The sequence below is a fragment of the Thunnus thynnus genome, chromosome 7 (genome assembly GCF_963924715.1).
Source record: "Thunnus thynnus chromosome 7, fThuThy2.1, whole genome shotgun sequence".
Classification (NCBI taxonomy): Eukaryota; Metazoa; Chordata; class Actinopteri; order Scombriformes; family Scombridae; genus Thunnus; species Thunnus thynnus.
Genome location: NC_089523.1, coordinates 33,634,704 through 33,650,241, shown reverse-complemented (window position 1 = coordinate 33,650,241; position 15,538 = coordinate 33,634,704). Strand labels below are relative to the sequence as shown.

General features: G+C 39.5%; 1 long non-coding RNA gene across 2 annotated transcripts; it reads right to left on the bottom strand.

Moving 5' to 3' along the window:
• Window positions 1-5,028: 5,028 nt before the first annotated feature.
• LOC137186808 (uncharacterized) lies at window positions 5,029-11,008 on the bottom strand. 2 transcript variants are annotated; one of them, XR_010929118.1, is made up of 3 exons: window positions 10,020-11,008; window positions 9,304-9,407; window positions 5,029-5,392 (listed from the first exon to the last, which is right to left on the bottom strand). It is a non-coding gene; the product is annotated as an uncharacterized lncRNA (long non-coding RNA). The 2 variants fall into 2 exon arrangements; XR_010929117.1 differs by lacking the exon at window positions 5,029-5,392 and adding an exon at window positions 6,776-6,827.
• Between the last annotated feature and the right edge of the window lie 4,530 nt (window positions 11,009-15,538).

Here is a 15,538-nt window from a genome sequence, read left to right as displayed (position 1 = left end):
CTGCTCTTCTTCTGACTCTCTGAGGACCCGTTTGAGTTTTTTACACTGAGAGTGAACATTTTGTCTTCTCCTGTCACATGCAGACATGTTAGCGTGTTGTTTCTGTGGTTTGTGGATCGTTGTTGTTTTATGTTTAGTTGTAACGTTCAGCTGATCTTCTGCACCTGTTGCATCGCATCAATTCATTTGTTCATACATGTGAAACATCATACAGGAATTTAATGGAATCAATCATTCTTTTGTCATTAATTTAATGTGAATACACAAGTTCATTGATTTTACTTGAAATTTCAGACTGAACTGTGACTGACTGGAAACCTGTCCACGGTCGACCCGCCTCTCACCCAACGTCAGCTGAGATTGACTCCACTTCCCCCGAGACCCTATAGAGGAAGAGTGGATGGATGGATGGATGGATGGATGGATGGATGGATGGATAGATGGATGGATGGATGGATGACTGGATTTATGGATGGATGGATGGATGGATGGATGGATGGATGGATAGATGGATGGATGGATGGATGACTGGATTTATGGATGGATGACTGGATTTATGGATGGATGGATGGATGGATGGATGGATGGATGGATGGATGGATGGATGGATGGATGGATAGATGGATGGATGAATGGATGACTGGATTTATGGATGACTGGATTTATGGATGGATGGATGGATGACTGGATTTATGGATGGATGGATGGATGGATGGATGGATGGATGGATTTATGGATAGATGGATGACTGGATGGATGACTGGATTTATGGATGGATGGATGGATGACTGGATTTATGGATGGATGGATGGATGGATGGATTGATGGATGGATGGATGGATGGATGACTGGATTTATGGATGGATGGATGGATGGATGGATGACTGGATTTATGGATGGATGGATGGATGACTGGATTTATGGATGGATGGATGGATGACTGGATTTCTGGATGGATGATGGATGGATAGATGGACGGATGGATGAATATTCAGACTCTCAGCATACATTGTTTGAGAGTTGAAACTTGAAACATGTTTGGATCCAAACCAACAATGAACTGATCTACAGTATAAGTATTGTGTGTGTATCTACAGCCTGATATATCTTACTAAAAACACGTCAGTGAGTCACATCGCTGCACTGGGTGACATGTTCCTTCATCATGAAGAGTTTGGTCATGTTAGTTCGTTTAGAAACGGCTCCAAAGACTAATAACAGCATCATGTTTTCAGTCAGTCAGCTGCTGGTTGAGATGACAGACAGATGATGGTTTCAGTTAAACATTAAAAAATAAAAGCCTGTTTGTATCTAAGAACTAGTGGTGGATCTGGAAAATCCTAAACAGTAGTGCACAGTTTGTAGTGATGAATAATGAGTTTTATATTGTTTCAGTCATGTGAACTAATCTCTGTAAATGAAGGAATTACCTGCACTGTAAAACCAGAGGAATAAACTCTGGAACGTGGTCAGATCCTGTCTGTATCGTCCTTTTCTGTCCATTTAAAACTCTTTATAATGTGTCGCTAAGAAACTCTTAGCCGGTTTTCTTCTTCCTTAATCCTGCTGCTAATCCCTGAAAAGTGCAGCTTTGTGTGTGATCGTTTGGTTTCATTGAGGGAGAGATTATGTCAACTGACAGCAGTTTAACCTCCGAGTCTGACAGCAGAGCCATGCAGAGACAGAGTTCTCACAACGCTTGTTTCACTGCCTGAGGTCCGTCCTGCTCCTCATTCCTTATAATGTTCCATCTCAACAATTTGATTAAGTTTTATGTTAGTATGTAAAATATCATTAATGGTGATTAATTAGTTTTAGTTATGCAGGCAGCATGAAAACGAGCAGCAGGTCTCTGTCCACCACTTAACTCAAATATCTCAACAACTATCAGATTGTTTGCTATGAAATTAGCTTCAGACATTTGTGTTACATCATGTGGTCAAAATTTCAGTTTGTCCCATATTTTGGTTTATGACCAAACACCTGCAAAACTAATGACATTCCTGTCAGTCTCCAGCTGTACTTTGTGTTTAGTGCTAATTAGCAAATGTTAGCACGGTAAACACCAGCATATTAGCATGTAGATGTTAGCATTTAGTTCAAGTAATAATAATAAATATACTTAGAGACCAGAGAGAAAAAAGAGAGAAAAGACTCTGCTGGTGATGTGATGAAGTCAGACGCTTCAGACTGGACTCAGAGTGTCTGCAGGTCTGAATGAACCTGTTCAAGCACAGACAGACCCCTCAAGCACCTGCCCTTTGACCTCTGACTACATTAGTGGCCTTTATGCATTTTTGTCTATTTCTTTTTAAAATTTTATATCTTAGTTCTTAAATTTGGCTCATGGTATTGACTCTCGATTAAAGCATGTTGTAATGCCCAACAACTGCATTTGAGTTCCTTTGACAGGAAACTGAAACAAATAAATAAACATTACATGGTTAATAGTCTACGCAACCATATCTGGATATCTCTCCCCTCCTCTTTAGATCTAGTTAAAAACTGCAGGATTTGTTCTGATGAAACACAGTTTGGCAGTTACTGCAGCAGCCTGCTGATCAATGAGACGACCCAACAGACATGTAGTGTGAATTCATGTATTCACTGATTCATTGGGCCAACATGTCTGTGACGGTCCTGAACCTGTTGATCTCGGTAGTTATTTTCCCTCCAACACAAACCATAGAAACCAAAGCGTTTCCTCTCTGCTGGATGAGGTTTCAGTCCTGAAGCTGAGCTGTAATCTGACACAAATCCGACACACTCCTGACCTTCCTCTCCTCCTCATCGTCACTCTGCTTCCTATTTCATGCTTCTCTCATTTAAAATGAGTTATGTCAATATGTCTGTTGTTATCATCCAGAAATCAAACTGATATAAAACTGTTCTGTAATGATTTATTCTCTGCAGCTGCTCATTAAACAGACACAAATTATACAATATACTGTGTGGCATTAAAGGCTGTTAGATGTTGTTTTACAGGTAGTTTAATGTCTTTAATTTGGACATTAAAACACCAAAGAGGAAAAATGGTTAATATATGAAGGTGAGAGGAAAACTATAAATAAACAAACAAATAAATAACAGTCACCGAAGCTATAAATATAACTGTAATTATTCAAAGCTCTGCTGGGAGCATCATCCATCATTTCCATTCACATTTCCTGTCGCTGTTAACTGTGTGTGTGTGTAGGGGGGGGGGGCATGGAGATCAATAGGAAAATGGCAGAGTTGATTAAAGCAAGTCTGTGTGTATGTGTGTGTGTGTGTGTGTGTGTGTGTGTGCCACAACACAAAGGATCAATACCAGCTTATGATATTGCTTATTGAAGGTAGGTATATGTGTGTGTGTGTGTGTGTGTGTGTGTGTGTGTGAGGCTAGCTTACAGTACAGTATATGTTAGTACAGTATAGAGGTGTAGCAAGTACATTTTACAGATAATACTTCCTACAGCCATGTTTAAAGACATAAACATATACTGGAGCCAGAAGTGACCATATTTGGGTGGAGCTGACCCTAATGCTAGCTGCTAGCTGCTAGCTTGGTTAGCATGGTGCATTTACAGTCTATGGTTAAATGTGATAATGCTAATTTTTGCTAATAAAAAACAGTCTTAAAACCATTAAAACAAAATGTACTTACTGGTACTTAGAGGCTCTTTTAGTTCAACCAAACACTGAACAAGACTTTTTTAGGCGACCAAATTGTTACAATTAACTTTCATGAACTGAAAACACACTGAAATAGCGACGACAACAGCGATACTCTGTGGATCCTGGGTTACGCCATAGTTACTTGACCTAACCAATGTTGTCGCCACGGTAGCGATTTCCCTGTGACGGCACCCACCAGTCACTCAAAGCAGCCACGCCCTTAATTATGCATAACTTTACAGCTTAATAAAATTTAAATGGGTGAGTTATATAAAAATTCACCCCTGTACAGTCATGAATGGGTCCAACATAATCCAAATCCAACATATATATATATATATATATATATATATATATATATATATATATATATATATATATGTGTGTGTGTGTGTGTGTGTATATATATATATATATATATATATATATATATATATATATATATACACATACATACATATATATATGTGTGTGTATATATATATATATATATATATATGTATATATGTGTATATATGTGTATATATATATATATATATATATGTGTGTGTGTGTGTATATGTATATGTATATGTATATGTGTATATATATATATATATATATATATATATATATATATATATATATATATATATATATATATATATACACACACATACATACATATATATGTGTGTATATATATATAAATATATATATATATATATATATATATATACATGCCTGATATGTTGTCATTCCTCATTAGAAATTAGAAATGACATCTCCTCCTTCTCCCTCATTTCAAAATACAGAATCTATAAACATGTAAATCATAGTCTGTATATAAAGATGGATGTAGCGAGATGTGACGTCAGCTGTTGGTTTGTATTGGAGCCAGTTTGAATATTGCTAACAGGGCATCCTCTAAAGAATCGGATGTTCAGTTGTTTCCTAAGTACAGTTTGTTTTAATGGTTTTAAGCCTGTTTTCACAAGTTAATATTAGCATTAGCATTGGAATTAGCATTATCACAGTTAACCATAGACTGTATATAGACCATGCTAACCAAGCTAGCAGCTAGCATTAGGGTCAGCTCCACCCTCTCGTCCAAATATGGTCACTTCTGGCTCCAAAAATCCAAGATGGCGACGGTCAAAATGCAAACTCAAGGCTTCAAAACAGTCCAAAAACCAATCGGTGACATCATGGTGGCTACGTCCATTATTTTTTTACAGTGTATTTTATCAACTTTCTTTGGTTATATTCTGTCCAACTGTGTGTAAATGAAGGTGACAGAATATTAGAAACTCATTTCAATAAATAAATACAACATCACGTTTAACTACAGACTCACACAGTTAAATCTCTGACATGGTGGCAACACAAATGTAATTTTATAAAGATTTATTTCAATTCTGTTGTGTTGGATTGAGTTCAGGTGGATCCAAGAAGCTACTAAGAACAGCTCAGCTCTTTTGGCTTCTAATTGAAACTCATCAGCACCATTAAACAGACAGTTAATCAGATTTTATGATCTTCACGAGCGTTGTCGAACATCATTGTCACCCTGACCTTTACCTCCTCCTCCCATCTGTCTCTACCTGTCGTCTTTTATTGTGCTCACAATGATAAAGCAGAAATGGCTTTTAGAGAAAAACAGACTCATCAGCGTTTATTAATGTGAGCTGCAGCTGCAGCATCACACCGTCTCCTCCCTGTGAAACCATCCGTCATCCGCCGCCGGCGAGGATCCCTGCCAGACAGCAACACATCGATTAAAAGTTTAGTGCGGGGGGAGTCTGCAGCCAAGCTGAGCATTTTATCATCTACATACATGTTTTATAGGAGCAGAACATGTGATATATTGGAGTTACGCAGTTAAGACAGAACTTACCTTCCTGAGCAGGTGGAAGTTCGTCATTATTAACTGTTATCATGGTGGAAGTGGTGTCAAACATCTGGTAATTTCTTGGAGAGGCTATAACTTCATCTTCATGCCCCAATCTAGTCCCACATATGTTGGGTATCATGTGAAGTCAAGTCAGTTTTTATTTGTATAATCTAATATCACCAATCACAAATGAGACTCAGAGGATGTGGTGTAGCCTGACTGGAGTGGCTTGGTAGAACTTGGTAGGAGGCAGACACAGGAAACCTTGTCCAGGTATCACAAAAAAACAACTAAATAGTTAACTTGGTCTAACTCAACTCATAACAACTCAACTTATATTAACTTATCATCATGTGCAAACAGCTACACACTGATGTACTATCCCCCCCCCCCCACAGCCAACAAGCAACTGCTTAAATAGACCCTTCCATCAGCAGTCCATCAGACTCAATCTGGACTGTACCATTGCTGCAGGTGCATCCCATGTCTCTGCTAAAAACAGGTAAGAGATAAAGTTATTCAATCTTACCAACCTCCATGGTGAAATACTTTTCCATAGCTTACCATATAACACACTTGCAACCATACATAAACAGATCAAAGTCACAGTAAATAACTTAGTTAACATAATTTACTACCACCCCCCCCACATGATCCAACCCAGTGACATCACCAATGATGTCACCCAGTGTATAAATACAGGACATTGTTAGGTGCCTCCTTCTTTGGTCTGGGTGAGCACATGGTGGGTATGGTAATTAGCGCAGAAAGAATAGGATTGAATTATGAAATGCAGACTTAACCCAATAAACAATAACTAACCTTAACAATAGTTGTCTGTGTTTTACTTTAACCAGAAATGTTGCTGGTATGTGAACTGTAACCAAACATAATGCAAACCACAAACAAACCCGGGAAGTATGTGTCTGCAAGTTACAGATTGATCATGGACATATGGCTAAACAAAACAATTAACAAGCATGGTTAAATTCATAAGCGATGTGGTGAAAGTAGGGACTAATAGTGTATTCTCACCCACTTTGTCACAGAGGGTTTTACAATCTGTACAGCAATACAACATCGTCTATACTTACACCCTCGATTTGGATCAGGAAAAACTCCCTAAAAAATGAAGATGACAAGAGAGAGTGGAAAAGAGCAATATTTATTTATTGGAGGTAGGAACTCGCAAAATACACTCATAAAAAACACGCTGCACGGGTCATGTTTCACTGAACTGAAGAGACTGCAGATAACCATCCTGGTCGCCAGAATAAAACGTTGGCAGTTTACATTTCTGCAAACCACAGAAACGTTGAATTTCAACCAATTTCACGTTTCAACACGTGAAATACGTAGCATATTAACATTTCTACAGTGACGTAGTTCACATGTGAGCTATATGAGTTGATCTTTCCGGTATAGGAGGAGGAGGAGGGGCAGGCGGATGGTTAGTACCAAACCGGCTTTTTTTAGCGAGACATCAGATGTTTTTTATTTTATTTTTTATTGTTATTTTAACCCAAACCATGATCTTTCCCCTAACCCTAACCAAGTGGTCTTTGTGCCTAAACCTAACCAGACCTTAACCACAGCGTTGTCACACCATAAAACATCATTATTCAATGGGTAGAAATGTTGATATGATACGTATTGCATGTGTTGAAATGTATATATTCAACGTTTCTATAGTTTGCAGAAACGTTCAATGCCAACGTTTTCTTCTGGCGACTGGAAATAACAGTAAAGGTGGACCATACAGGAGGCTGTAACTGGTCAAAAGAGGAACATTTTTTCTTGATATGAAGATCTGACGTCTTTTAGTGTTGAAATGTGGGCTGAGGAGGGGGCGGAGCCTGACACAGGCGCCAGGAAGAAGGAATCTGATGAGGAATCTCACAGAGCCAATATCAGATTTAACAGTTCAGATGTTGGTGTGTAATCCAGTCCTGCTGAGGACGGGTTCAACTGGTTATTAATTATAGCTGTTTAGTTAGTTTGCTCATACCTGTGAGTGTGTGTGTGTGAGTGTGTGTGTGTGTGTGTCCATTGTTATGCAGTGAAATGAGTGTTAACAGCAGACTGTGGCTCTGTGCCAGCAGCACATTATGTTTGAGTTGTGTGTGTATTTATTTGTACAGGACTGAGTGTGTTTATGGCGTCGTGCCAGTGCAGAGGTATTGTGCCAGGTGTGTGTGTGTGTGTTCTCTCGCAGTGCCAAAGGTCGTCTCTGTTGGTCGATTTACATTCCACACACGCTTAGAACACGCGACCGCCGCTATTTGATCCACTGAAGGAAAACAACGACCGCCAAATCAGTTTTTATGGGATTTTATTCCAGATTTTTCTCTACTTTCTCTACTGAACTTCACTTTAAAGGACGGCTTCACAGTTCTTCAACAGTCAGGTGTCCGTATGAACAGTGGAAGAGGTTTTCCTCGCTGTAATCATTCCTCTGTTTAATTTAAAGTTTGCTCTAAACTCCAAATCCTGACCAGACCTGCAATTAACATCTTATCATTAACTCAAATTACAATCTTTTACTGACCTGAACTGAGTGTTTTTGTTGCCAAACACCAACTTAAACTGAACTGTTACTAAGAACAGATATAGTCCAAAGTGAGATTTTTAAAATTGAATTTTAATCTTTGGTAGAATCATCCAATATCACTGTTTCCTCTGGCGAGTGATGTGTACAGTAATGTGTGTGTGTGTGTGTGTGTATGTGTGTGTGTGTGTGTGTGTGAGGATGCGTTCGTGGGTTAATGGTTGAGCAGGAGACTCCAGCAGTTAGTATGTTGGTATGTAGTTACTCATCATCACACAGAATGCCATAAAGACTCATCAAACATTAAACTGAGAACAGACAGACAGAATCACCATAGAAACTGTACATGATGCTAACAGCAGTCGTCTGTCTGTATGGATCCTCTGAAGTGTCTTAAAGGACAAATATTCTGCTCATTTCCAGCTTTATATTTATATTCTGGGGCTCTACTGGAATATCTTTGCATGATTTCCAGTTAAAAACTCCTTATTTATCTTCTACTGGTCCTTTATGCAGCCCCTCAGTTCAGCCTCTGTCTGAAACAGGCTGTTTTAGCTCCTGTCTCTTTAAGGCCCCGCCCTCCTGATGAGCCCACTCTGTTCTGATTGGTCAGCTTCAGGAAGCTTCCTCCGGCTCCGGTGGCTACGTAAACAAACTATAGTAGCAGGATTTCACTTCTTTTTCTCCTTCTTTACTCCAAATGTCAACTTCTCAAATCCGTCCGTACAAGTTGGACAACGTGAACAACACATGGAAACACCTTAGCAACCACCTTAGCAACCACCTTATCAACAACGATTACAGAACAGATTCACATTTATGGACATGTGTTGAGCTGAAAAGTTAAAAATATCACAAAAGAAGCGTCAGAGCAGCTGAAACCTTACAAGGACAATTTTTATATACGTTCACTTTAAGTTTTGGAACTTTGTTGAACATCTGACATCAGAGCAGGAAATAAATAAAACACTTTAAAGGATGTTTGGAAGCAGGAAGACATCTTACAGGTAGACAGTCGGGGTATAATTTAAACGTAAATTAGCCTACAGCATATTCTATTAAAAGAAATAAAAGATGAAAGATTTTAATTTTTTAGAAATTTTGAAAACCACAAATTTTTATATTTCTATAATTTCTTCGGTGACAGAATGAAACATTGTTCAGGCACGCTTACGTAGAGCGAGGAGAAAAGTTCATATTAAAAAAAAAGGTTTACAACACTCACCACTCTCTGCTCTTTTCTGTGATGAATTTTGACATTTCTTGCATTAAAAACATTTCTGCTCAGCCGCCAACTGTTGCATCTCAGACGTCTGTGCTGCCTATGATCTAAAGTTCAAACAATGGACGTAATAAGTTATCACTGCTGACTGTACCAGACTCAAAGATGAACAGCCTGGTCGCCAGAATAAAACGTTGGCATTGTACGTTTCTGCAAACCACAGAAACGTTGAATATCTACGTTTCAACACGTGAAATACGTAGCATATTAACATTTCTAAAGTGACGTAGTTCACATGTGATCTATATGAGTTGATCTTTCCTATATAGGAGGAGGAGGAGGGGTTGGTGGATGATTAGTAAGTTTGTTGACAGCAGAGAACACGGTTCGAGACCACCTCGAAACCAATGTCCACTTCCTGTTTCAACCGACGGAAGCAGGTGTTTTTAGTGAGACGTCAGGACATTTGCAGCCGTTTTTTATTTTAACCCAAACCATGATCTTTCCCCTCAACCTAACCAGACCTTAACCACAGCGTTGTCACACCATAAAACATTATTCAATGGGTAGAAATGTTGATATGATACGTATTGCATGTGTTGAAACATAGATATTCAACGTTTTCTTCTGGCGACTGGGTTGAGATGGGACATGTATGAGCTCTCAAGACCTAAAGGTGAAATTTGGTCTTAAAAAACAAGATTTCTTTAGATACTTACAATACTGGACTATTTTATAAAAGAGGTGAAGACTGACTGACTCCAACATGCTTTTTGTCCTTTGCTCGTTACAGATCCTGCAATCACCTCATTCCCCTCACCTGAGCTTCTCCGCCCATCTCCACACCTGGATCTCATTATCTTCATCAGTCACTCATTCATATATCGGACCCAGATTCACTCGTTCTCTGCCAGATTGTCTTGAGTTTGATGCCTTTTGTGCTTTCCAGTGATTCAGAGCCTGTTTTTTGGACTTGATTAAAGATGTTGGACTCTCAGTTACTGCCTCTTAGTTCGTGCTTTTGGGTTCTTTTTGAGTCACTACAAACATAGATTTGAATGGTCTAATTGTTCTAGAGTACACCTCTTGGTGCTACTTGGACACATCATCAGTGATGGACCCGAGGTCATAGGGTGTTTCAGTTCTTAGATCATCAGACACCCTCGCCCAGGCGACCCAGTCAGGGGTGATCAGCCCCCGACTTGTGTCCAAGTGGCCCACTATTCCAAGGATCCCTCCTCCGGATCCACAGCCATCTTGAGGCCTCTATGATGTTCTTGATGGCTCTTTCGCACAGCTGGCCTTTTACTCCAAGGAGTTTGAGGGTTCGGTGTAATGACTGGCCAGCGAAACCCCGGCACCCCACCTCAACTGGTTTGCCGCAGGCTTTCCAGCACTCCGTCACCAGCTCAGCGTATTTGGCCCTCTTGCGCTCATCAGGGGACAGTAAGCTCTACCAGAACCACTTGCTTCGTTGACTCTGATGTTAACACCATGTCCGGGCGGAGTGAAGTGGCTGAGATGTGTTCTGGGGACTTGAGCTGCTTTCCCAGGTCGACTTGGAGCTTCCAGTCCCGTGCAGTGGTGAGAAGCCCTCCAGAGGAACTTGGCTGATGTTGAGCCTTCTCCCCAGCTCTGACGAAGGTGATGGATCGCTTGGGGGTGTGCTGGTACTTGCTGCTGATGATCGCTGCGCTAACCGTGTCTGCCAGGGCTTTGAGAACCTAGTCATGACGGCAGCGATACCGCCCATCCCCCCCCCCAGCGCCTTCAGACAGCAGCTGAGGATGTTAATCTGATTAATATGATTGTGGATGCATATCACCAGGGCAGACCTCAGGTAATCTCAGCCTTCTACCAGGCCTGAGGGGAGACCACAGGAAGCTCAACACTACACATAAAAAATAAATGGGAATCAGAGCGAATGATTGAAATCTAAGTTCTTCATAACACTCCAGATCAAAAGCAGACAGCTAAACAGCCAGAAACCATGTTTGAGGCTCTGTGACGACCTGGAGGCAGTTGTCTTTAATGCAGCTATTAAAGACAACTGTGCTGTGATGCATCCTGGGAACAAAGAGGAGATATATCTGGCACAAATGTTGCTTATAAAAATTAAAAAATGACCTTCCTGCTAAGAGTTAAAGGAAATATTTTGGGCAAGAACTGGCTGGAAAAGTGGATAATTTAAATGAAACAAGATGTGGAACTGTTGAGGGGTCAGAGGTCACAGCCAGCAGGATGGAGGATCCAACATGGCGGCTGCTGTAGGGGCCGTGGAGGGGAGGTGGGCGGAGCCAGCAGCTGTCCGTCAGGTGGAGGTGTAACATTAACAGCACAGACTCTGACCACAACCCCCTCCCACAGAGCACATTAACCCCACATTAACACTTAATGAGCTGCCTTCAACCACCATCCTAAACCCCGCCTCCATGATGTCACCCCGTCTGCCGCTGACATTTCCCACAATCCCGCTGTTCTCACCAAGCTGAGACGTCACACGAGAGGAAACAAACCAACAGATATTCAAACTTTTATGAAGAGAAGTTGGAAAAAGTAAATTTATGAGAAGTTTTAAACGTCCGTCACAGCTTACAGACTCACTTCTTGCTTCACCTTTGACCTCCAGCGCAGCGAGGGATCATTAGTGACGTCTCGGGTCCAAACAAAGTGTTTTAGATCATCTGGAGTTTCCCTTTTAAGAACATAAAAGTAGTCGCTGTAGTTGAAGTAAAATTATCACCAAACAAGCAACTCTGTCTGCTAGAAACACGTTTATATACAACCAAACGCTGCTAAATCACATTTTCTCTCAACATAATGTTGCAAATGTTGTTCATATATTTAGCAAGTTGCAAAAATGTTGATACTGAATGTGAGTGAAATGTTCAGAGACGCAACATAATCACCAAAATATCAGATCTTGTAGCAGAATATCAGCTGGTAGAAACTACAGCAGTATGAAAGTGTTGGTTAAGGTCAGAGAGAGATCCTGGTCTCTGTTTAATAATAATAATAATAACCCGAACACACACTCAGAGGACTAAGTCTGCTTAAACGAATCGAACCGAGCAGGAAAACCAACCAGAGTTCAACCGGACTGAAAACTCTCCACATGAAGGACGCACTACTTCCTGCGTTGGGTCCGAGTGTCGGCACCGGATGTAAATCTTGAGGTTTGAAATTGTCTAATAAGATAAAAATAGACGTTATTGTCCCAGTGGAAAATTTACCTTTGTGCCTCAAGTGTAAAATCACAGCAAAACAACAACAATCCATCAGCTTATTTATATTATAAAACATGCACACATAGAGTATAAATATATAACAGTGATCAACAACAAGAAGGACATTTACAGCACAGACATATGTCAGCCTGGTCGGCGTGAAGGGTTTAATGAACAGAGAGACGAAAGAATGTTTAAAGATAAGAATTAAAAATAGATAAAAATAAAATAGATGTAATGTGAAATAGATATTTATTTGCACAGTAAAAACAAAACAACATAAAACAACACAACAAAAGAGAAGAAACAGATTGTGCAGGTGAGATCTAGTAAACCTCCGAGGGAGTAAACTCACCTCATTACACATTATAAACACAAACAAAAGTCATGTGATCTACGGAGGACAAAGGCTGTAAAACACCAAACTACATCATTCATATATTACAGTCCTCAGCGGTCGTCCTCCTGCTGACAGTCAGTGTAAGAAGCTTCACCACTAACTCGGTTTAATATTCATAATTTAACATTCAGAGCGAGTCTCAGGAGTGATTCTGACACGGTTGATAAATACGTGTAAATATGCACTATCAGTTATTACGTTGGGTTTGATTAAAGCTTTAATATCCTATAAAAGCATCAGAGAGTCACTCCAGATTTAAAAGACTTGGTAAATAAATCTTATAAGTGTAAAATCAGTATATTAAAGGAATCCTTCAGTCCTCCAAATTATATAATAATTTAACAGAAAACAAACTAAACTGCTGCCTGTAACCATATCGATATGAATATTTATATATAGGATGTAATTTTAACATTATGTGGAGAAAAATCACTTATTTACAGCTGCGACTGCTCTCAGCTTCCAGACAGCAGACAGTGTGTGTGTGTGTGTGTGTGTGTGTGTGTGTGTGTGTGTGTGTGTGTGTGCAGACTGTATTGATTAGTCTCTAACAGTAATTAGATGATTGATGAGCCTACACAGTCAGGAATGCAGACACAAATATGCATACATTCACACACATGTAGAGTTACAGATTGACGGAGCGTCCGATGTGTTTTCACACTAATTGGTTTTTGGGTAATACGTCATGTATAAGTGTGTGTGGATGCTGCTGACCTTTGACCTCTGGATGGAGTGATCAGCGAGGGAGAAAACCAGCAGCGGAGAACAAAGAGGACAAAGTAAAACACTGTCTGTGTTGATGTTATTCAGTTAATTATTGTATGATTAACACATCGGAGGAAGGTTTTACTGAACTTTTACACTTTAAATTTGGCTTTTAATTCAGGGTAACTTTATTGGTATCATTGTTCATGTTTTATTGTATTGTAATCAAACTTTTCTTTTTGTTTTTACTTATTGTTTTTATTTATTTTCATATTGTTTTTGGCATAATTTAGTTTTTGATCTTGTTTTGTAAAACACTCTGGATGAGATCTCTGCAAGAAAGGTGCTATACAAATAAATGTGTTGTTGTTGTTGTTATTTTGATGATAAATTAAACTGAATTAGTTCAGAAGGACAGAAATCGTATAAATACATAAATAATAAATATCTTATAGGAGCTCATTGGCTGGAAACTGAACCTTATCGATCAATTAGCTTGATTTTTATGTTCTTCTGTATATTTAAAAAGCTTAATTTATGTCTTTAGAGGCCCATAAATATATATACGCAAAATACTGTGTCAGTCCTTATTATCCAATAGGAATAAAATAACAACAGTCATTTTTTAACATAAAAAATATAGTTTGGCGATTTGCTGCTCAGCCTGTAGACTGGTTTCTCTTTTACAAACAGACAAAGAAAACTTATTGCCAAAATGTCCTTTAAGCTTATATAATGACATTTTCACTGTTCACAACAAAACCTGCTGGATTGATGTGTAATAAGCGCCATTATAATAGCATAATAAATTCATTTTTGTATGTAAAAGTTATATGTTGAAATGAGTTTTTGAGATAATGTTTGTCGGTTGTAATTTCTGTGAGTAATGTGTTGAGGACGTTACGTTATCTTTGTAACTTGCTAACCAGCAGTTAGCTTAGTCATGTCCTCCTGTGAGACACCGGCCAGAGGGTTGAGCTTCTTCATTAAATACATGTGATTGACGCATGTATCCAAAGGAAAACTTAGCTGCCAACCACATACTGAATGTAGCATAATAATAAGTTACGTTAGCATTAATAAAATTCCTGCCATTTGTCTGCTGCACAAGTATAAAAACCTTCTTCTTAAAATCCAGATCATTAGACACTAATGTTTCCTTCTTCTCATGTCGTTCTGGTTTGTTTTCTACAGTCATCGTGTGCATTTTGTTTATTTTTTGTTATGTTTTATTTGTTTGTTCAGCACTCAGGTTCCCCCTGAGCTCTTTGCCTTCACTGCCCAGCAGCAGCAGCAGCAGGGTACAAGTCGGGTCAAAGGTCAGGTACAGGATGGATTTAGAGATATTTTCGGGTCCGGTCTGTTGAGGGCTGCAGGTTTATAAACTGGATCTGTACAGGACGCCACCAGGAGAAAGAAAAGATCCAAAGACTTATTTTAAATGTTTTCAGTAAAATTCTTCTTTTTTTTGCAGTATATAGGATGAATAACTCTGAACGTGTGTCTGATGTCGGTCTCCTCTGTCTTGGACTCTTTACTGCAATCAATTTATTGTTGGTTTTAGTCTTTTCGTGGGATTTGTAGAAAATCACCAGACTTGTATTTTAAATTCAGGTGTTTTTTGCAGTTGAGCTTCCGTGTTGTATAAAGTTGGAGGAAACTCCTGAAACTAGCGGAGCTGCTCTGAAGTGAAGGAAGATTAAGGCTTTTGTTTTGTGTGACGTTTGAACCTTCAGCTCAGCTTCCTGCAGGAAACTGTGGAGGAAAAGCTTGAAACAAGTTGAGACTCTCTGGGAGAGAATCGACTTCATTAGCCGATGTGTTTTGAGGTGAGCCAAGCTGTCGGGTTCTGCGAGAACGTAGCGGCGAGGCCGTTCCCTCGATCGGCGGGGCCGGATTGAGT